This window comes from Lissotriton helveticus, chromosome 1_2 (assembly GCF_964261635.1).
Source record: "Lissotriton helveticus chromosome 1_2, aLisHel1.1, whole genome shotgun sequence".
NCBI classification, from domain to species: domain Eukaryota; kingdom Metazoa; phylum Chordata; class Amphibia; order Caudata; family Salamandridae; genus Lissotriton; species Lissotriton helveticus.
Window position 1 is genome coordinate 54,974,989 of NC_136058.1, and position 23,912 is coordinate 54,998,900.

Below are 23,912 nucleotides of genomic sequence, written 5' to 3' on the forward strand. Positions count from 1 at the left end.
ACTTCTGTCCTGATACAGTCCCTAACATGATCAGGTTGCCTGTAAATCTTATTTTTAACAGGCAGACTGTCCCCAGTGTCCACTTCATGAGTGCACCAGGTTGTCTGACTTGGAGTCAGTGAAAACATATGTCTGAACTATTAGAGAACTTGTCTTCAATCAGTTTGCTGCGGATCAGTGAGGCTGCCTGCCAAGGCTACTTCATCAACTGATCTATCATCAGGGTTCTGAGAGAGCAAGTCTGGGAGAGGGTCACTCTCTTCCTCCTGCCCTTCATCAGTAGCTTTGAGCAAGCCCAAGTCTGCCCTGTCAACATATGGCTTCAATCTGTTGACATGAAACACCTTATGGGGGCTCTAGGGAGTTCCAAGATCTACCAAATAGGTAACCTCTCCCTTCTGTTCAACAATAGTGTGGGGTCCACTCCACTTGTCTTGGAGAGCTGCTGGGGCCACAGGCTCCAACACCCACACTTTCTGTCCTGGCTGGTAAACAGTCAGTACAGCCTTTTGGTCATGCCAGGCTTTCTGTAATTCCTGGCTAGCCTGTAGGTTTTTAGTTGCCTTTTTCATGTACTCCATCCTGGAGCAGAGACCAAGTACATAGTCCACATATCCTGTTTAGGGAGTTTGAGAGGTAACTCCCATCCCTCATTCACCAGACAATGTGGTCCTCTGACAGGGTGTCCAAACAGAAGTTCAAATGGGCTGTAGCCAACCCCCTTCTGAGGAACCTCCCTGTATGCAAACAAATGGCAGGGTAGCAGGATATCCCATCTCCACCTGAGCTTTTCTGGGAGACCCTTAATCATACCCTTCAAGGTTTTGTTGAACCTTTCAACCAAACCATTGCACTGTGGATGATAGGATGTGGTGAACGTATAGTTGACACCACATTCCTTCCACATTGCAGTCAAGTAGCTGGACATAAAGTTTGCACCTCTGTCAGATACTACCTCCTTAGGAAACACCACTCTTGAGAACACTCCCAAGAGGGCTCTTGCCACAACAGGTGCTGTTGTGGTCCTAAGTGGGTTCTGGGTACCTAGTGGCATGATCTACCACCACTTGGATAAACCTGTGGCCAGATGCTGTCTGAGGATGCATTGGTCCAACAATGTCAACCCCCACTCTTTCAAAGGGAACCCCCACCACAGGTAGTGGTATTAGGGGGGTCTTTGTAGTGCCACCTGCCTTACCACTGGCTTGACAGGTTACACAGGAGCGACAAAACTCCTTTATGTCTTCAGACATGTGGGGCCAGTGATGTGAGGGACAATTCTGTACCAAGTCTTGTTCTGGCCTAGGTTGTTGAAAGCTTTTATTCGATATGCAAGATATCTTGAAAGCATACATACACATGAGACATATTTATAAAACAATACAATGTACGTTAGTCATTTAAATGTTAAAACAGATAAAAGTGGGAATAATCCATGATAAATTAGCTAAAAAATGAATTACATTGAAACTGAGAGTCTCTTGCAACGAATCAACCATGAATGTTTTAAAAACTTGGAAACACCACAAACTATTAGAGGGGCGGAATCGGTCATTAAAATCCGTAGTGCGACCAAATGCCTACGTGTTCCCAGGCGTTTAAAAAGGGGTTTGAGCCAATATCTCCTGGGTTTAATATAGTCTGGGCACTCAAAAAGTATGTGTGCTACAGTTTCTGGCCTAGATGGGCAAAGAGCACAGAAGGACGTTCTGTGTGCTCCCTTCCATTTTGATACAAAGGTCCCAATCGGAAGGGTGCCTACCCTAAATTTGTAGTACAGGGACCTATCAGCTGGCAGGGAGATTAGGTCCAGAAAGGGTTCAAAAACAGCCCCATCCTTTAGTTCCAAAAAAGATGCAGTCAAATTGCAATGGTGATGGTTCCTGATGAGGTTGCCAAAAACCCACTCCCAATATAACTTTTTGAGGTCAGCCTTTGGTGGAGCAGATTTTGAGATCCAATAGTCCCCCAAGCCCAACTCCCCCAAAAGACTTTTTATGTCCCTCAGCCACATGATCTTGGCCCAGGTGTCCTGCTAGGGGAATATCATGAGCAATTGTCAATAGGAATCCCCTAAATGCCAAAGGTATGACCAACCTCCTGGCTGCACCAGGCTTGGGGTCTCTACTCTCTGAATACAGGAGTCCATCATCCCAATAAAGTTTTTGGGTACCACTAGCATTCCAGCAGCCTCTGCAGCAGCTTGCTGTCTGAGGGGTGAAAGAGAAGGGAAGCTCAGCTGCGCCTGACTCAGGTCTGCCCTGGAAGGACCCCCTGTCCCAGAAACTCAACCTGATCAGGCTCAAGCTCCTCTGGGACAAGTCCTTCTTCAGGCTCACAATCAGCTTCCTCCTAAGACTGATCATCACTCTGAGTCAGGGGGGAAGGCACTGCCTTAACTCCCCTGCTCCTTTTCTTGGAAGGCACCTTGTCCATTATTCCAGAATCCAGGGCCTGTCCAGTGTTAGACTGTTTGACCTGTGACCTAGTCACTGCTAGAACATGTGCTGAGATACCTAACATTTCTGCATGTGTCCTAAACTCCACTTCAGACCAGGCCGAAGTTTCAAGGTCATTACCAAGTAAGCATTCTATGGGAAGGTCTGCACTTATCACAACTTTCTTAAGGCCAGTTAAACCTCCCGAGGAGAAATTAACAACTACCAGGGCATGAGTGGTCCTGACATTGCTAGCATTGATCACTTGGTACGTAAGTCTCACCAAGTATGACTTGTTAGGGTCCACAAAGTCTTGTATCACCATTGTGACACTTGCCCCTGTGTCCCTGTAGGCCTCGGCCTTTTTCTCATTTATTAAAGGTTGTTGTCTGTACTTGCCCAAGTTATTGGGACTCCCAGAGGAGGTTATATCCATGCCTCTATCACAGACTAACACAGCCTGAGTTGGAACTCTGACTAGGCCAGAGCCCATCTCAGATCCCAGGGTTAACCGTACGACACCCTTCTGCTGAGAACCACCACTTGGAGCTGAACTAGGGGGAACAATTGCCTTAGGGGCAATGGTGGCTGGAGTTGTCTCCTTTTTGGTGCAGTCACTGGTCCAGTGACTATTAATCTTACTAACTTTGCACCATGGTTTTCTTGGGCCTTCTTTCTTTTTGGAAGATTGGGGACCCCCACCATTAGAAGCTTTTTGGGGACCTTGTGAAGACTTCTGGTCTTTACCTTTCTCCGTACCCTTTTGATCTTGCTTCTTCTGGTCATCACCTTGGTTCTGTACCTTCTGCTTCACCCTGGTTCTGACTCATTTGTCTGCCTTCTTTCCTAATTCTTGGGAAGATGTCAGATCAGAGTCTACCAGGTGCTGATGCAACAGCTAGTTCTGACAGTTATTAAGAATTTGTTCTCTCATGATCAGATTATACAATACGTTATAGTCACTCACTTTACTGCCCAGCAACCAGCCCTCCAGAACCTTAGTAGTACAATCTACAAAGTCAACCCAGTCCTGAGTCTGTGTCTTCTGGGTGACTCTGAACTGTATTCTGTATTGTTCAGTGGTTAAGCCAAACCCATCAATTAGAGCACTCTTCAGGACCTTGTAATCATCAGCATCCTCTTCTCTTACAGTGAGGAGCTTATTTCTACCTTTGTCTGCAAAGGAGAGCCACAAGATGTCTGCCCATTGCTCCTGGGGTACCCTATGTACTTTGTAGGCCCTCTCCAGTGCAGTAATCCATTTGTGGATGCCATCCCCATTCTGATAGGGAGGGACAATCTTGTTAAGGTTTCTATGGTCATAAGACCTATCCCTAGCACTAGGGATATTGCTGCCACCATGGGGCTCTAGTCCCATATTCTTTCTCTCTCTTTCAAGAGCTAGGGTTTCCTTCTCTAATGTTTCTCTTTGTCTCCTTATCCTCAGTTGAGCTTCTTCCATTCTCACCGGATGCTCCCTCTTCCCTTGGGAGGTACCCCTCATATGAGAAGATGCAGAGGATCCTACAGATGTCCCAGAATGATTAGATTCCACTGAAGGAGATCATGTCCTCTGGGCACACCGCCAACTCTACCTGGGGGGACAAAGACAGGGCCACCTTGGCCTTCCTCATCTCCAGGCAGAACTGGATTCTCCAGATCTAGGTCATTGTCACCTTCCTGATTTCTATCTGTGTCAGAGTCCTGGTGGGGCAATCCACTGGGGCAACCCACTGGGATCCTCTTCCTCGGAAGTATCCACCCCATTGCCTACCCTTTCAGGATCTGATGCTTTCTTAAAGTCATCCAGCAGCAATAACACCTCTATAAGGCGTTGGGTATGGGGATTCTGTCCTGGCTTCAAATTTCTCATGGCACACATACCCCTTAACTATTGAAAAGGAAATGTGTCATACTTAGATGTCTGTACTTGACTGACGTCTGGGACAGACCCACTGGATCCCTCCTTTGAAGACATGACTCGTGAGGTGTGGTGTGTGCACCTACCTACACTATTGGTTTCCTACTAAACCTCTCTTGAGTTGTAGAAAGGGTGTGCTAAGCCCTTGACACAGAACTCTAAGTTCAGTAGAACTTACTGTATTATAAGCTTGTATTATATGTACTTATGGTACCTTTAGTGGTTTTTCAAATTATCAATACTCAAGATTATCTGGTAAGACAATGCAAGCTGGAATCCCACATGCAGCACACCAATGATGATTACGCACTTGTATAGCGCACAACTACCCGTAGGCATCTCGGCGCTTGTACGAATACCGCCGAGGAACCCTTCCTGGCCTTTCCCTGTGAGGAGCCCACTCCTGGGCACCCCCAAGGTGAAGTCAGGCATCCTCAGCGTTGTTGGGGCCGTTGTAGAGATTAAGCAAGCCTTTGCCCAGAGGTGCAGAGTGGGACTCATGATAAGAATAGGCACCGAGGCGAGAATTATCAGGTCCGAGGAAATTGAGCCCGAGACCCACCGAGGCGGGAATTGAATCCTGGTCCTGGCCAGACTACTGCATCAGGGTCTGCCGCTCTAACCATTGAGCCACACTTCTCTACAATGTGAGAAGTTGGCATGGCATATAATGTCTGTGAGAAGTTGGCCTGATATGCAGTGCTCACTATTCTAGTGATCACTATGTATCAGTCCAAACAACCCTTATTGATGATTGGTTGTAAGTCAACCTTATAGACCAGCTATCCTAGTAGCATGGATACGAGCAGTCTAAGGCTAAGACTCTAGAGGGCGTGTTAAGCCAGCTGTTTTACCATCACATTACCCCTTGAACACCAAGTGAAAGGACACCACACAAGTTGTTATGAAAATAAACAGATATTTATTTATAACAAGACTACCCTGAACTCTTTATGAGTCAGGGAGCTAAGCACATAACAAAACTCTTAAGAAAATACTTTAAGTCGCACAATTTACACAAATGCCCTAGGGGCACGAAAAACCATATATTACAAAAGTGGAATGCGAACTACTAGCAGGTAAGTAACTATTCTCATAGACTTTAGAAACGCTAGTCCTACAATGCTAAACACTTAGATTAGTTGCAGGAGGCCTGTGGACGTCGTGTGCAGAGTGGGAACTCTCACGCGTAAGGCGGGAAAAAGTCTATGGAGGCTAGTAGTCACAAAGTTACTGTTCTCGGGCGAACCCGACTAGGTGGGTCGAAAACAAGAGTGGATCCGAACACTTAGGGTGTTGGACTATGTTGGAGCACCGGAGTACTCAGGTTACCTAGCCCAGGGGCTGCGGCTGCATAGGGTTGGAGTTGCGTCGGAAACCCTCGTTGAAGATCCAGGAGCCTGAAGAAAGAGTTGCTGGCAGGCGGCCAGTGAAGAAAGTTCGGAGTGATCCAAGCCTGGATCAGGGAAGAAGAAACCTGTAAGCAGAGGGGACCAAGTTCTGAATCACTAGCCAGTGATTTGAGTGGGCACCAGGATGGCACCGGACAAAGTCACCTCAGCCAGGTGAGTGGGCGCTGCTGGGCTCTGCAGTCTCTCGGACCAGGAGGCGTTGTCGGCGACCAGGATGGAGGTGCGAGCTGTCCCACGAAGGTTCTTGCTGTCGACGTCGCTGGACCCAGGATTGGGCAACAAGTCTTGGCAAATGCAAGGCCCACGCGGTGGACCTAAAATGGCGTCTTGAGTGGACCAGGAGGGTCCAGGGTGCTCCTCTGTTGGAGGGGAGCAAGGGCTAATCTGGAGCAACCAACCCAGCAGTAGTTGTCGTCGTGGAGCGTCGTGAAGGGGTCACTAGCCAACGGGCAAGTGACCTGGACAACGCGGTTGGCAGCAAAGAGCAGAAGGGCCCCACGCAGATCTCGTGGATGCAGGGGGGCTGAACTTCGGTGCTGGAGCTGCTCAGGGTCGGGGATTCTCTTACCCCAAAGCACTCAGTCGAGGGTCACTCGGGAGTCGTGCTGGACAAGCGTCGTGCAGTTCTGAAGATGGCCGGTCCCTCGAGGTCTCGTCACACCCACGGATCACAGCTGGGCTGATGATGTAGGTTGAGGTCAGAGGTGCCAGGGAAGCCGGTTCTCGTCGTGCTGGAGCAGTCTTGATCCGATGGAGAGACTGGCAACAAACCGCGATGCTTGGTTGGTGCCTGCTGCTGCAGGGTGACTACTCCTTAGTCACAAGGGAGAATCTTGGGAAGAGTCTTGAGTTCCTTCTTGCAGAAAGTAGTTTCAGGATTCAAAGATGATCTCATTTGGAAGGGGGCCAGTTCCTACCTTTATCCTGCAAAAAGGGGCTGGCACGCGACTAAGTCCTGCCCTATGGGTGGGACCAGGAGGGGGGTGGTTACACCCCTCTCCTTTGGCGGGCTTTCCCCAGGCCAGGGGCTGGAGTGCCCCTGGAACTGGTTTCAGCCGGCCTATGCACAGTGAGCACCGGGGTGCCACTTGCAGTCACCTTCCTCTAAAGCCCTGCCTACCTAGGATACACAAAATCCCGTCTGGGACGGTGCTGGCACCGCCCCTGGCAGGAAACCCTTTGTCCTTGCCTCCTGTGCTGGGAGGACTCCCAGCAGCAGGAGGGCAGACTTGTGTCTCGGTGGCAGCATCCATCTTGTGGAGCTGAGGCTATGTCTGACTTTAACCGGGGTTACAGGTTACATACATGTCGTGTCCCTCTAGAAGGGTGGAATGCTAACCCCGTCGCCAGAATTGGCGAGGGGTTAGTATTCCAATTCGTATGACACCTTACTCAACATGTTTTGATAAAGCGATACCAGAGTTGGCATATAACCGCGAGGATTATAATGCACTTAAGAGTATATGGTATGCGATATCATGGAAACGGCTAAGGGATGGATCCCGAAAGCCGCAGACAGGCTCAGCTCATGCCAGAGCACTATCTCACACGATTCCAAGCACTCTGCCTTCAGGATTGTCAAGGCCTGCCATAGGAGTGACTGATAGGAGATCTGTGTGTCCATTTTTAGGGTTAGATATAGGTATACTATATCTAAAGCAAAGGGTGGTTACACCACCTTGCCCCAGCTGTCAAGCAGCCAGTGGTGTCAGATTTGGATGGCCAGCCAGGGGTGGCATAATACATGCTGCAGCCCCTGGTAGGCCCTGGGTACACCTATGCCCTGGGTACCTAAGGTACACTGTACAGGGACTGATAAGGTGTCTCAGTATCCAATTAGATATGTACCTAAGGTACATGGAATCCATTTTACAGAGAGAGCAGTAGGCCTGGGGTCCTGAATAGCAGGGCCCCAGGTCAACTAAGTCAGAAAACCAGCAAAACACCAGGCAAAAAGTTGGGGGCAACCATAGTCAGGGATCTACCTTCCTACATAACCCCCCCCAAACGAAAGGAGATAAGGCTATCCTTGCCAGGTAAGCCTATATTGCCTGAGTGGCCATATAAGGAAGTACCAGCACTGGCATGGTTACCCCCTATCTCATGGTCCACTAAGCAATCCCTCACCCTAAGGGTATCTGAGGGTCTCCACCATAGGGAATCTCTACCTGTGGTGTGCTTTGGCAAAGGAAAAGGCTGGTGCTGAAATGGAGTACTGAAGTGAGGCTCCACTAATTTTGGGCTCAGCTTCCTCCAATCATTTTCCACCATAGAGGCCTTTCTTTCCCAGACTGAGTTGTTTTGGGCTCTCAGTGTCAACCTCTGGCTACCTACAGCTGGAGGTTGGGTCCCTCTGTTTGGCTTACTGGAGGGACAGGTCAGGTTTGGGGCCCTTAGGTCCCAGGCCTGGCTGTGCCCAACAGTGTCCCTCTGTGGGAGGTCCCTAACTAAATTTAAGGGGGATCCCTCAGGTGTTTGTTTTATTTTCACTTGGCTAGGACTGCTAGCTTCAGTGCCCTTAATCTGCTGATTGGGGGATTCTTTTGGACAGGGGGCCCTTTGGGGTCCAACACTGGCCTCCCTGACCTCTACAGCCCTGGGCTGACTGAGGCAGGGTAGAGAGGGGCAGGTTACCTGCTCCAGACTGGGTCCCACCTTGGAAGGGTCCACTGACATCAGGGGTTCTGCCAGGCTAGGCCTGACTACCTCTGTGGCAGTTTCTTCACAAGGGGTCAGATCAGTTCCCTGAGGAGGCTGACCCTTTCCTAAAGTCTGGTGGGAGGGAGATTTCTCTTCCTCCTCAATGCTCTCTGTCTGAGTGGAGTGATCCATAGTTTCAGGCTTCACAACACTATCATCTGTCTGAGTTTGAGCTGTGGCCATCACAACTCTCCCAACCTTTTCAGGAGGGGGCTCAGTTTGGGTGTGGGCTGTGACCATCACAGCCTTTACAACCTGTTCTGGGAAGGAAGTAGTCTGAGATTGGGCTGTGACTGGCACAGCCCTCCTGACCTGTTCAGGGAGGACATCTTGGACTGGGGCTGTGGCTACCACTGCCCCACTAACCTTGCCATGGAAGTTTACCATTTTAGAATGGGTTTCTTGCTCTACTTCAGCCCAGGCTGAGAGCTCTAAATCATTCCCCAGTAGGCAATCTACAGGCAAGTTTGGTGACACTGCCACTCTCTTGTGGCCAGTGACACCTCCCCAGCTGAGATTGACCACTGCCATGGGATGATCTCTCTGTACTCCATCAATATTGGTCACCTGGTATGTGGCACCAGGTAAAAGTTGCCTTGAGGGGACTAGACTCTCAGTCACCATAGTGATGCTAGCCCCTGTGTCTCTATAGGCTTCAACTTTTATACCATTGATGAGGGGCTCCTGTCTGCACTTGCCCAAAGTGTTGGGACAAGTTGTGAAGTTGGCAAACCCCATGCCAGTCTCACAGACAAGAGTATCTAAGTTTGGGGACCTGGTTAGGCCAGAGTCCCCAGGAACTCCCAAAGTAAATGCACCCAAATTCTTGGGGGCACTCCCACCACCTGGGGGATTACTACTAGTAGTAACAGGAGGTTTGGGAATGTTACTTGGGGGTATGTTCTCCTTATTGTTGTTCTTTGGGCAACTGCTGTCAGTTTTCAAATGACCCACCTGTTTACAGGGATAACAATAAGGTTTCTTCTGGGCATTGGAAGGATTCTGGGACCCACCCCCCTCAGAGGATTTTTGGGGCCCTGATGTGGTTTGATCTGAAGATTTATTCCCACCCTTCTCTTGAGGCTTGGTTGATTCCTTTCTCTGGTCACCACCTTGGTTCTTAGGCCTAATCCTGGTTCTGACCCATTTGTCTGCCCTCTTACCCAATTCCTGTAGAGAGGTCAGATCAGAGTCTACCAGGTGCTGGTGTAATAACTGGTTCTGACAATTATTTAAGACTTGCTCTCTCATAATAAGATTATACAATCCTGTGAAGTCAGTAACCTTGCTACCCAGTAGCCAGCCTTCCAAAGCCTTAGTGGCACAATCAACAAAGTTAGCCCAATCCTGAGACTGAGTTTTCTGGGTATCCCTGAACAGCAACCTGTACTGCTCAGTGGTTAAGCCAAACCCATCAACCAGTGCATTTTTCAGGACTTGGTAATTATTAGCATCCTCAACTCTAGTAGTGAGGAGCTTAGCTCTACCTTTGCCATCAAAGGAGAGCCACAGTATAGCTGCCCACTGACTTTGGGGGATGCACTGTACAGTGCAGGCCCTCTCCAAAGCAGCCATCCATTTCTGGATGTCATCCCCTTGTTTAAAGGGGGGCACTATTTTTGTCAGGTGTTTAGTATCTAAACCCTTCTCTTTTTTTCTTGGGAGATTGCTGCCACCAGTGGGAGCTAACCCACTCATCTGCTGCTCTCTAGCAAAGGCAAGCTTCTCTTTGGCCAGGGCAAGTTCTTCCCTTTCAATCCTCAGTTTAGCTTGTCTCATCCTTGCTTCATGCTCTCTTCTCTGAGGGGAAGTCAATCTCCTTTGTGGAGAGTTCCCTCTCCTCTGAGAAGAGGCATTAGAGTGCAGAGATCTAATGGAGTCCCTAGAAAGAGATCTGTCTCTCCTAACTCCAAGGTTAGGCCTCATCAGGGTCAGTACTGGGGGTCCCCCAGATCCTTCCCCAAGTAGGTCTAAGTTGGCCCTAGTGAGTCTGCTGACTAACTCAGGACCCTTGTTTGCCTCACCCTCAGAGAGTTCCTCTAGATCCTCCTCCTCAACTGCATTTTCAGTGTCAAGGAGGTCTGGATCCCCAGTGGTAACCTCTAAGGCTGGCATATTCCCATCTAACTGAGAAATCTTTCTGGCATCATATGTCTCTAAGAGGCCTATCAGAAAGGGAATGGTGGGGTTAGACCCCTGTTTCAGTTTCCTGGAGGTACACACTTGTCTCATCTCCTGGAAACTGAGAGCTGCATATCTTGATTTGACCTGTGGAGGGTCAATAACCACAAGGGGAGTCTCAGTAGACTCTCCATGGGTAGACATGCTTTTCTAGTGAGGTGTAAGTGGTGCACTTACCTACACTATATGTTTACCTACTGACCCCTTGCTAGAGTTGTAGTTTAGGGTATCCTAGGCCCTAGGAGCTACAACAGCTGGTTCAGTAGAACTCAGAGTATTCTAAGCTAAGTTATATGTACCTTTAGTACTTATGTGATCTTTCAAATGATATTCTTAGGATATGTGTGGTAAAACAACAGCAAGCTCAAATCCCAACCCCTGCTCACCAATGTGAGAAGTTGGCCTTAATGCAGTGCTCACTATTCTAGTGATCACTATGTATCAGTCCAAACAACCCTTATTGATGATTGGTTGTAAGTCAACCTTATAGACCAGCTATCCTAGTAGCATGGATACGAGCAGTCTAAGGCTAAGACTCTAGAGGGCGTGTTAAGCCAGCTGTTTTACCATCACATTACCCCTTGAACACCAAGTGAAAGGACACCACACAAGTTGTTATGAAAATAAACAGATATTTATTTATAACAAGACTACCGTGAACTCTTTATGAGTCAGGGAGCTAAGCACATAACAAAACTCGAACTACTAGCAGGTAAGTAACTATTCTCATAGACTTTAGAAACGCTAGTCCTACAATGCTAAACACTTAGATTAGTTGCAGGAGGCCTGTGGACGTCGTGTGCAGAGTGGGAACTCTCACGCGTAAGGCGGGAAAAAGTCTATGGAGGCTAGTAGTCACAAAGTTACTGTTCTCGGGCGAACCCGACTAGGTGGGTCGAAAACAAGAGTGGATCCGAACACTTAGGGTGTTGGACTATGCTGGAGCACCGGAGTACTCAGGTTACCTAGCCCAGGGGCTGCGGCTGCATAGGGTTGAAGTTGCGTCGGAAACCCTCGTTGAAGATCCAGGAGCCTGAAGAAAGAGTTGCTGGCAGGCGGCCAGTGAAGAAAGTTTGGAGTGATCCAAGCCTGGATCAGGGAAGAAGAAACCTGTAAGCAGAGGGGACCAAGTTCTGAATCACTAGCCAGTGATTTGAGTGGGCACCAGGATGGCACCGGACGAAGTCACCTCAGCCAGGTGAGTGGGCGCTGCTGGGCTCTGCAGTCTCTCGGACCAGGAGGCGTTGTCGGCGACCAGGATGGAGGTGCGAGCTGTCCCACAAAGGTTCTTGCTGTCGACGTCGCTGGACCCAGGATTGGGCAACAAGTCTTGGCAAATGCAAGGCCCACGCGGTGGACCTAAAATGGCGTCTTGAGTGGACCAGGAGGGTCCAGGGTGCTCCTCTGTTGGAGGGGAGCAAGGGCTAATCTGGAGCAACCAGACCAGCAGTAGTTGTCGTCGTGGAGCGTCGTGAAGGGGTCACTAGCCAACGGGCAAGTGACCTGGACAACGCGGTTGGCAGCAAAGAGCAGAAGGGCCCCACGCAGATCTCGTGGATGCAGGGGGGCTGAACTTCGGTGCTGGAGCTGCTCAGGGTCGGGGCTTCTCTTACCTCAAAGCACTCAGTCGAGGGTCACTCGGGAGTCGTGCTGGACAAGCGTCGTGCAGTTCTGAAGATGGCCGGTCCCTCGAGGTCTCGTCACACCCACGGATCATAGCTGGGCAGATGATGTAGGTTGAGGTCAGAGGTGCCAGGGAAGCCGGTTCTCGTCGTGCTGGGGCAGTCTTGATCCGATGGAGAGACTGGCAACAAACCGTGATGCTTGGTTGGTGCCTGCTGCTGCAGGGTGACTACTCCTTATTCACAAGGGAGAATCTTGGGAAGAGTCTTGAGTTCCTTCTTGCAGAAAGTAGTTTCAGGATTCAAAGATGATCTCATTTGGAAGGGGGCCAGTTCCTACCTTTATCCTGCAAAAAGGGGCTGGCACGTGACTAAGTCCTGCCCTATGGGTGGGACCAGGAGGGGGGTGGTTACACCCCTCTCCTTTGGCGGGCTTTCCCCAGGCCAGGGGCTGGAGTGCCCCTGGAACTGGTTTCAGCCGGCCTATGCACAGTGAGCACCGGGGTGCCACTTGCAGTCACCTTCCTCTAAAGCCCTGCCTACCTAGGATACACAAAATCCCGTCTGGGACGGTGCTGGCACCGCCCCTGGCAGGAAACCCTTTGTCCTTGCCTCCTGTGCTGGGAGGACTCCCAGCAGCAGGAGGGCAGACTTGTGTCTCGGTGGCAGCATCCATCTTGTGGAGCTGAGGCTATGTCTGACTTTAACCGGGGTTACAGGTTACATACATGTCGTGTCCCTCTAGAAGGGTGGAATGCTAACCCCGTCGCCAGAATTGGCGAGGGGTTAGTATTCCAATTCGTATGACACCTTACTCGACATGTTTTGATAAAGCGATACCAGAGTTGGCATATAACCGCGAGGATTATAATGCACTTAAGAGTATATGGTATGCGATATCATGGAAACGGCTAAGGGATGGATCCCGAAAGCCGCAGACAGGCTCAGCTCATGCCAGAGCACTATCTCACACGATTCCAAGCACTCTGCCTTCAGGATTGTCAAGGCCTGCCATAGGAGTGACTGATAGGAGATCTGTGTGTCCATTTTTAGGGTTAGATATAGGTATACTATATCTAAAGCAAAGGGTGGTTACACCACCTTGCCCCAGCTGTCAAGCAGCCAGTGGTGTCAGATTTGGATGGCCAGCCAGGGGTGGCATAATACATGCTGCAGCCCCTGGTAGGCCCTGGGTACACCTATGCCCTGGGTACCTAAGGTACACTGTACAAGGACTGATAAGGTGTCTCAGTATCCAATTAGATATGTACCTAAGGTACATGGAATCCATTTTACAGAGAGAGCAGTAGGCCTGGGGTCCTGAATAGCAGGGCCCCAGGTCAACTAAGTCAGAAAACCAGCAAAACACCAGGCAAAAAGTTGGGGGCAACCATAGTCAGGGATCTACCTTCCTACAATGTCCACTATTCTAGTGGGCACCTTGCACCAGTCCAAACGACCCTTATTGAAGTAGGTTTAATGTTAATCTTATAGAAAGCTAACCTAATGGTAGATGTGGAGAGCAGCCTTCAGGCTAAGTCTTGAAGGAATGTAAAGCAGCTTGTTTTACCAGTCTATAACCTCATAAATGATCAAATGTAAGGAGAACCACACCAGGTATATATTTAAAATATATGTATTTATTCTAAACACACCCCTCTAGTCTCTTTATGAGGCTAGAGGCAAAAATACAATACAAGAACTTAAATAGCACACAGTAAATTAGCACAGTATACGTTTGCTCTAGGGCAGTGGTTCCCAAACTTTTGACTCCTGAGGACCCCCATTGAGTCACCACTGGAAGCCGGGGACCCCCAAGCAATTTGTAGGATTTAAATTTCAAACATTAAAACAGTAATTTGGAAAAAAAATTAACACACGTGCACACAAAACAAATACTCAAATTACTAATGATTTTAGGGGCATATTTACAAGCCCCTATCACCATGGGAACATCACTTTTTGAGAAGTTACCGTGGCGATAGGGGCTTTGCCTTATTTACAAGGCAACGTTAAGCCACCTAACGTGGCTTAACAGTTCCTTATAAATAAGACCCCCTTTCACACAATGCTTAGCATGAAAGGGGTGGGCAGTGGGTGTTGCGGTCGGCATTTCCCCTGCAACACCCATTGATTTTGACGCTGCCCCCTATTTACAAGAGCAGCATAAATGGGAAAAAATTAAGACCAGGGAACACCTGGTCTTAACTTGGCGAAACAAGGAGAAATGCTTAATTTCGCCTCGTTTTTGCAAAACGCCTTGGATTGTTTATTTTCTGGAAGGCGCCCCTACCTGCACATCAACAATCTTTTTAAAAAAAAATGACATTTTGTAACTTCCATGTGTGATGCATTAAGCAGCACACATAGAAGTGACAAAATGACATTTCAAGATTGTTTATGTGCAGGAAGGGGGACCTTCCTGTACATAAACAATCTTCCCCTGTTAAGTGTAGCGCCAGCGCAGGGGAAACGCAGGGCTGCACCATATTCTTGTAAATATGGTGCAGCCCTGCGTTTCTGAAGTAGTGGAGTGTGTTGTTAAGCCAAGGAGGCTGGTCTGGAGAAGCACACACTCAGGATTCAGAACATAACACAGTGGTTAGCATTGATTTTAACAAAAAAATGTATTTCCACCCAAATAAACCTTTTTAGAAGCATCAGGATATTGAAAGACTGAGAAAAAACATAAGTCACTAACTTGTACCTTGCAGTTTGCAAGCAGCTGTTTGATGACAGATTTTTGATCACTGTGCTAGATTAAGATTGTCACTTATGAACAGCACTGTGAAAACTGCTAATTAATTAAACAAGATACTTTGCAGTGCTTTTAAAACTGCTGCCTGCGGACCCCCTGGGAATATGTCAGGGACCCCTGGGGGTCTGCGGACCGCAGTTTGGGAAACACTGCTCTAGGGGACTCACAAACCATATACTAAGAAAGTGGTATAAGTACCGCTGTGAATAAAAGACCAGGCCTAGGGCCTGTAGAACCGCTGGGACAACCAGGAACCACCCACGGGAGGGACGCAGGAGACCCACGGGGGACGAGTGCAGTGTCTAAACACAGCTCCAAATCACCATAGACTTCTATGAGGAAAGTAAAGGTTACAATTTTAAAGAATAAGGACACTTTGATAGTCAAGACCAACGGGAGCACCAAAGTACTCGTGTTATCTTACCCAGGTAAGCCGGATGCATAGGTGTCTTTTCGTGTCGGGTTTCGTCATCGATTCCAATGGAGAGCTGCAAAGAAGTGCTGCAGCCGTCCAGGAGAAGAGTGTCCGGATTGATCCAAGGGTGGATTGTAGATCCGAAAAACCTGAAAGCAGAGGGGACAGAGTCTGGGTCACTAGCCAGTGACCAGGAAGGCGACAAGAAGATGCCAGCCAATCTCGGGTGCTTTAAGGTGATGTAGGTGAAGCTTGACTCTTCAGCCACGAAGTCCAGGAGGCGTCGATGACAACCAGGAGCTGGATTTGAGCTGTCCTATGTCGGATGTTGAGTGCTGCAGTGTATCGGTGGGTTCAATTTGCGGAATCGCGTTACGCAAATCTCCGCGAAACGGTACAAAATCTCTGCGAACACGCAGAAATTCCGCAAACACGCGGAATTGCTTGTTTGCGATGCTTTTTTCCTGTTCGCAATTGTTGTTTGCATGTTCGGGGGGAAATTTCTTGAGAACACGCATTTTGAGAACGCGAACAAGCAATAAATTTCGCGAAGTGGTGGAAAGCAGAATTTTGGGGCAATTTTGCGTTCTCTGCGGAATGCGAAATTCCACAAATTCCGCAAGCAGAACGGAATTTACCGCTCAGGCCTACTGCAGTGTTGATATCCTGATTGGACCCAACAAGCCTTGGCAACAGCAACCCACGCAAGATGACAAGATTGGCTTCGGGTTAGATCAGCAAGGTCTGAGGGACTCACTCTTTGGAGGGGAGCCAGAGCACGTCTGGAGCAACCAGGGAAGCCCAAGAAACAAAGGATTTACTTTCTTGGAGACCCACCAGTCAACAGACTAGGGATCACGAAGGAAATGCTGAAAGCGGGCCCACGGAACACTCGTGGAGTGTAGGCCCCCAATCTTCGATCCAAAAGGTGCTCAGGGCTTGGACTACAAGTAGACCAATGCACAACTTCGGGAAAACTCGGGAAGTCGATGCACTAGCAAATGTGCAGGATGTCCAGGAGTCCCCCACGTCTCTCGTGATAGCTACAGGTCTCAGCTTTGCTGGAGACTCGTGTCAGCCTCGGAGATGTCTGGAAGTCCATGTCCTGTGTCACAGAATGTTTGGGATCTGGCGGGAGCCTCGAAAATGCAGACGAGCAAGATGCTTCTTTGGTGCCTGTTTGAACACGGGAGTCACTCCTTGACCCCAAGGGAGATTTCTTCCGTCTTCCAGTCGATATGGAATGTCGAAGGTCCAAGATTTATGTTTCAGAGTTTTGTCCAGGGTAATCTAAAGTCCTAGTGACTGGGTTCCTATATTTATACCAAGTTTAGGGGTTGAACTAACTCTAGCGTCCCACCTATGGGAGGACCTGTGGAGGGGGTGGTTACACCCCTTTCCCTTTGTCCAGTTTCACGCCAGAGCTGGGGCTGAGTGCCCCAGTGACAGGTTTGAACTGGGAAATGCACGGGGACACCTTGTGTGCCCCAGGCACTGTCTGGAAAGCATTCACTGAATGCAACCCACCCTGCCCCAATACACTAAAGCCTGTCTGGGAGCACCTCCCTGGGCAAGAAACCTATTGTCCAGGCCTCCCCTGCTGGAGTTTCGTCCAGCAGCAGGAGGTCAGACTTGGTTCCGTGGCAGCAGCATCCATTTTGTGATGCTGGGGCTCTGTTTAACTTCTACCGGGTTTACCAGTGTGTACATGTCTTCTCCCTCTAGAAGGGTGGAATGCTGCCTCCACTGCCAGAACTGGCGGGGTGGTAGTATTCCAAAGTGTTTGACACCAAACACAACATGTTTTGATGCAGCCATTCCAATGTTGGCATTAACCGCAGGGATTATAATGCACTTAAGACTATATGGTATGGCTGTATCTAAGAACAGCCATAAGGAAGTAATTCCGAAAGCTGCAGAGGGACACAGCTCATGCTCGGGCACCCTCTCACACAAAACCAAGCACTCTGTCTTCAGGATTGTCAAGGCCTGCCTGTGGTGCCATTTCAGAAGGCTTCCCAGGAGTGGCATATTGTATACTTCAGACCCTGGTAGGCCTCTGGGGTACCTATGCTCTTGGTACCTAAGGTACCCTATACTAGGGACTCATAAGGGCAACCCAGTAACCAATCTGGAGTGTACCTAATGTACAGGTAATCAATTTAGAGCGAGAACAGCTAGGCTGGGGCTCTGGTTAGCAGGGCCCCAGCCAGACTAAAGTCGATAAACCAGTGAAACTCAGCAAAAAGTGGGGGTAACCATAGGAAGCAGATCCTACTCTCCTACAAGCACTGAAAGGATACTCGAGGCCACGAGGGACCGGCGTGAATCCAAAGTTCAGGCCGACCATGACGGAGGGCGGCCTGCTATGAGACTCAAGCAGATCCTGCGAAAAGTATCTTGGATGGAGAAAAGTGTCGACGCTGAGGCCATGATGCAATGATCTTTTCCATGCAGTCGGGTCAGTGAGTCATTGTCGAGCTCCATTTGAGATGAAGGCAATGCATCGCTGTCGAACTGTGCAGAGCATCATTGTCGGGCCGCACAGGCTGTAGAACTGATGTTGTTGAAAAGCCTCTGCTGCTCCGTCAAAGGGAGATGCGCCAATTCTCACCAGCACAGTGGTGACGATGTGTCGGTTTTATAGCAAAATAACTTCAGAACCCACTTTTGGGCACCTCAGGCAAGGGTAGAGCTCAAAGATGGCAGAGTCCAGCAGAACCAACAGGATTGCAGGAAGTCTTTAGTGTCCCTGAGACTTAAGAACACAGGAAGCAAACCAGCAAGCCCCTAGAGTCCTCATCATCATCATCATCATAAAATTGTATTCACTTGATCACAGCAAACATAAAAGAACGCAGTAAATATTTCACAATATCATGCATATAAAACACATCTACACTGAGTCCAAAATACAATAAAAAAAGGTTAAAAGGATGCCTAGTCAAGGTTACAATACTGAGTCAGGTCTTGTTTGTCTAGACATTAGTACAGCTCATAAAAAACTAACCACAAAGTGTAAATTCCCCCAAAAGAGCCATTATATTTGAGTCAACACCGAGCTCGAGAAGCAAGGCCCATAATGTTGTTCGGTTTACCCCATTGAGGTTGATGGATGCCAAATAAATGGATTCAGGCCGGGCTACTGTATACTTATTAATGATGAAATAAAGATTCATACATTGTTCAGATGTAGACCTCCCTGGCCTGAAGCAGTATTGGATGTCCGACAGGTGCCATTAGCATCCGACCAAGTCATGAGCCTATTAATAATAACCCTCCCAAGGACCTTCACTTCCACATTAATCAATGAAATGGGGTGGTAACACTGAGGATTGTCTTTGCCTCCCTTCTTGAACATGGGCATGATCACCGCCATCGACAGCGAGGGTGGCACCTCTCCATGCTGCTCAATTCAAGACCTAAGTCAAGAGAGGGACCCATAGTTCAATATCCTCCCGGAAGAGGTCTGGCTGGATTCCATCAGGTCCTGGAGCCTTGCTATGTGTTAACGCACACATGCCCTTGGTTACTTCACCCAATTGAAGACCAAGGGGACACGCACCACCTCTGTGGCTACTCTGACCTCATACTCCACCTCCTCTCCAAAGTTAACCGCGCACTCACTTGTCTGTGTTAGTTTCTCTAAGACTAATTACTACAAAGCATGTTGACACTTTTCTTATGCCTGCTTTTAGGCCTACCTACAGGCTGCTGCAAGACTCCTATCTTTTGGGACCTGCTTCAGGGTCACCTTCAAGTGCCTGAGGCTCTTGGAGCAGTCTCTAGCAAACCATTTTGGGTCTTGCCCACCCAAGTGGGTCAGTGGTACTGACAGTAATTCCAGAACTTTACAGGCAATGCCCTCAATTCTTGCAGAACATCCTTCTTGCGGGTGTCTGCGACCAAACAGATGGCAAACTCTAGGGCAGCATCAGACTTTGAGGTTCACCGGATCCACCTGAGCCCACTTAAGTCTCTCCCCTTGGCCAGTAAGAGAAAGCCCTCTGTGAGTCCCTGCCCATTGGTGAAAAGCCTACAAAACACCCTCGAGCTCTAAAGACAAGGGATTAGGACCACTAAATGGGCAGTGAGTAATGTTAAAACTGGAAAAATGCAAGAATAGTGACGCAGCAACAAAAGTAAAATCAATGACTGAGGTGCATTCGTCCCCTTGAAAGTTGGAACAAAAAGGGGATTAAATGAGCTGACCAGTTTATCCAAGGTGAACACAAGATAATAGGATTCTAAGATCGCACCAAGCTTCGGTCCTTCCTTGGTATGAACAAAGTGGAGCCCTTCTAACAACAAGAACTTTGGTTTAGAAGCATCCAACTTTACGGAACAATGACGCAAATGGCAGTAGAAGTCTCCCACTAACAATAACAGCTCCCGCGACTGTCTCAAGGCTATTTCCTGTGTACGAGCAGTTTATCTATGTGGTGATACTTCCAACCCACATTGAGTTTCCGGTGAGGTGGCGCCAATGTTCCAAATAATATTGTTGGTATCTGTTTCCTCGAGTCCAAACTCTTCTCAGAGCCTGCTCCAGTTGTGAAAAATCCACTGCGACGCCACCGCGTTTATCAAAAAGCCGAGTACGCTCTTCAAACCTGCTTCTTGTACAGGTATAAATACCGGAAGTAAGGTCCAAACCCAATGTGGTTGGAAGTATCACCACATAGATAAACAGCTCGTACACAGGAAATAACCTTGAGAAAGTCGCGGAACGACCTCCCGGTAGCGACAAAACACGTGTTGGTTGTAATGAATAATTTGGGAAGCGTTTACACACATTAAAGAAAACAACAAAGAAGAAAGAAGAACAATTTTCATGCTTATTATTTATGTTCACACTGACTGAAATTCCTTACATACCTGTGTTACTCTGAAAATAGATATACGTGTGCTAAGGAGCGTTCCAGTTTCACTACCACGTAGATGATCAAACATCCACTAGACCTCCCTGCCACCGAGGGTGCTTCAGGTGAGAAATAACTTGTGTAGCCTTCCATAAAAAAGGTGTTCTTTACCTCCCACATTTCCTGCAGACAATCTGATATGATTTAATAAACTATATCCAATTTGGATTGCCGAACTTGAAAGCCTGGCAATATTCCATGATAGTAACTTCAAGCCCTTTGGCTTGTCGACCGAAGTGGCCAGTGGGGTGAGGGAGGGGACTCAGTGCGCTCGAAGATGGCCACTAAAGGGCTACCGAGGAAAAGGTGTGGGGGAGGTAGGTCAGTGGATCCCAGTCAATCACACAACTCTAGGTAACTCAAAGAAACAAATCAATTCAAGAGGTTCAATGAGGGAGGCTGCCAAGTGGCCTGTCAGTTGCTAACATGAAAACCCTTCATCTACCACCCTGAATAACTATGGGGATTGCAAACCTTCTCCGGTTTGTAAAAGAACCCCAAAGGAAGAGCTTCCTTGCCCTGCCGATAAGGAACCCTAGAAGAGAATTAAGTAGCCAGGGCATGTGATGCATTTGAAGGATTGTTGAAATTTATGACCACGCAGTTCCCTACCTATCTCTTACTATCCACACCCACCCAGCTGAGTGTACGAGCCATAATGATAGACTCAGCAATCTCCACGCCAGCGTGGGAACGCCAGTAGAATCAGTGCACCACCCTGTTTGTAGCTCCTGAAAGGATTCAGGGGCAGGATTCGATTGGGATGGGGGACGTTCTCCAAGACCATGACGTATGGAGTCGGCTCTGGTGGCAGGTTGAGCATATCTCCAGTGCTCACTGGGTGGGTGGGAACTGTAGCCCGGTGACTGCTCGTCCCAATAGGAGAAGCCTTGGGGGGATGTGGTGGCATCTTTTAGACCCCTTGTGTGCCTAATGTTACAATCTATGCTGGCAACAAGAGCACCATGAGTTGTACTCGGGCACCCCACTTGCTCAGGGCTACAGTAGAAACTGGCTCAGGAAGAACAATCTGCCCTGCCTGCTCAGCCCTCCTAGGATTAACTAGGGCTAGGATTTCCGACACTCTGGATTCATTAATGTTTAACCTGGACATGACTGGATAAAGCTTGGCATTTAAAACAGCCTTAAACTCAGAGAGTAAGTTCTAAGGGGCAAGGTGGATTAGGGTCAATCAGGGGATATGCACAGGCACACAAGCTCCTTAAACCCACATTAGCCCGCCTCCTCCATTTACAACTAGGGCTGTGGGCACTAGGGGAGGCTGAACCCCCCATACCCCTCGTAGGACAAACCTCTAACTTTCAGAGGCCTCTACTGATCCCCCCAGCCCCCTCAACTCACCCGAATCACTCAAATCACTCGTCCCCTCCACCGTCCTGGGATCCTACACGGAAGAGTCGTGATCACAAGAAGGCAGAGGAGGGCCGCCTCTAGGCAATGATAACCTTCAATGAGCTAACTCAATTTCTTTTGACACTACTAAGATTGCTTGGGTTACAAAGCCCTCAATGGTGGTGACTCAAGGAGCAGTGGGTGGAGAAGGTGCCTTAGCAGCGGGAGCTTTTCTCATCCCCATTGTATGCACCCCTTAGGCACCACCGTACCCCTCCAACCCAATGCTGCAAAGGCTGATAAGCCCTCTGGAATACCTGCATTTTTTAGACTTATAAAAGCAGATCAACCCTCAGCTGGCTCCACAATCACTCCTAACCTTGTTTTTCTAAGTCAGGGAGTCTGCCCCTATCGAGCCCATGGTAGTATCATAGCAAGACACTTCCAATCGCTAAGTCCATGCACTGGGTAATAATTATTTACAGCTCCCCAATGTGCCCCCAGATCTGGCAGGGACCAGTAAGTAACTCAACTTGTCTCTGGGACTACAGAGTATGCTGGGCAACTATCAGCCAGTCCTCGTCCAGGCCAAGTCTGCAAATGGCCTTGGAAAATGGTCCACAAACACTCCCACAATTGGCCTGGAGAGTACATACAAGGAGGGGTGACCCCGCCCCACCTCTTCCTGGCACTGAGGGGTGTAGGACAGGCCCGTCTACCCTTTCAGCATGTTGGGAGATGGCCCGCCCCCTCCTGGCTGGCTCTGCAGGTGCACCTCCTGGTACGTATTGAGGTGCAGGATGTAGTCCCCTGTGGCCTGGTGTGTCCATGGGGGCCACAGACCTGATGGCTGCCAAGGATTTTTACCCAGGCTGCAGGAATGCAGACTGTGCTTTTCAGCACATTAAGAGATGACCCCACCGCTTCCTGGGCTGGCTCTGCAGAAAGGCCTCCTTGTGCTTATTGAGGTGGGAGAAGAATGGGCCTTTGAAGTGGGGGCGGTGACTTCAAAGCAGCTCTTTAAAGTGCACAGGTCCCCTTTCTTCCCAGCCCTGTCTGTTAGGCTATCTGTGAAATTAAGATAAATTAAATACAGATTTAAAAAGAGCACTACTGCCCAGAGGCATCTTGGCGCTAGCCAAAAGAGGAGTTAACCCAGAAAACTATACTAAAAATATGAATTAGAGAAGACTATAGATTAAAAAAGTCATGTTTTCAGACACAATTCCTAAAGCCTAGCAGTCTTCCCATTGTCTTAAGATCTGGAGGAAGAGTATTCCAAAGCGTGGCAGTACAGATGATAAAGCGTCTGCCTCCCCATTTAGATCTTTTGACTTTGGAACCAGTGACATGAAAAGCTGAAGATAAGCATAAGGACCTGGAGAGAGTGTAAAACTTAACAACAACAAATTTAGGTGCAACTTTCTGCCCCTAGCCATTGGCACAGCATTTTCGTTTGCATTTGCATCATTTTCTTCGCGAAAGAAAATGATGCAAATGCAAACGAAAATGCTGTGCCAATGGCTAGGGGCAGAAAGTTGCACCTAAATTTGTTGTTGTTAAGTTTTACACGTGCAGTGTGGGCATGGCACGACGCCAATGAGCACGCAACGGTTAAAATATTTGGAGTTTAAAATTGTGGAGAGAGTTGTCAAAAAGCAGAAGTGTGCAGCCCGTTTATATATGACCTGGAGAGAGTGTACCATTGGAAGCTGCTTTTTTCAAATTGTCAGGGCCAGACTTAAAATCTATGTGTTTCTTTATGGGGAGTCAATGAAGTTTGGCCAGGGCTTGAGAGGCAAATTGATGCTTGGGGATCCTCAACAAAAAGCGAGCTGCCATGTTTTGTACAATCTGCTGGTTGTTATAAAGTCTTTTCTGAAAATTAATAAATAAAGCATTTCAGTAGTCCAGTTTGGACAGCAGGAGGGCAGATACCACAGTTTTCTGCAACTCTTGCGGGATAAATGGAAAGACTTTCCTTAGAAGTTTCAGAGTGAAGGAGAAGGTAATGCCATTAATCTGACTGTCTAATGAAAGTTTGCTGTTATAAAGATCCCTAGGTTTTTAACTTTTGTTACTAAAGTGGGTAGATTACCTAGTTCCTGTGGCCACCAGCTCAAGGACGAAAAGAAGGCATTTTTTCTGCACAGCAGAACCTTGGTTTTACCCGAGTTTAGTTTCAGACAG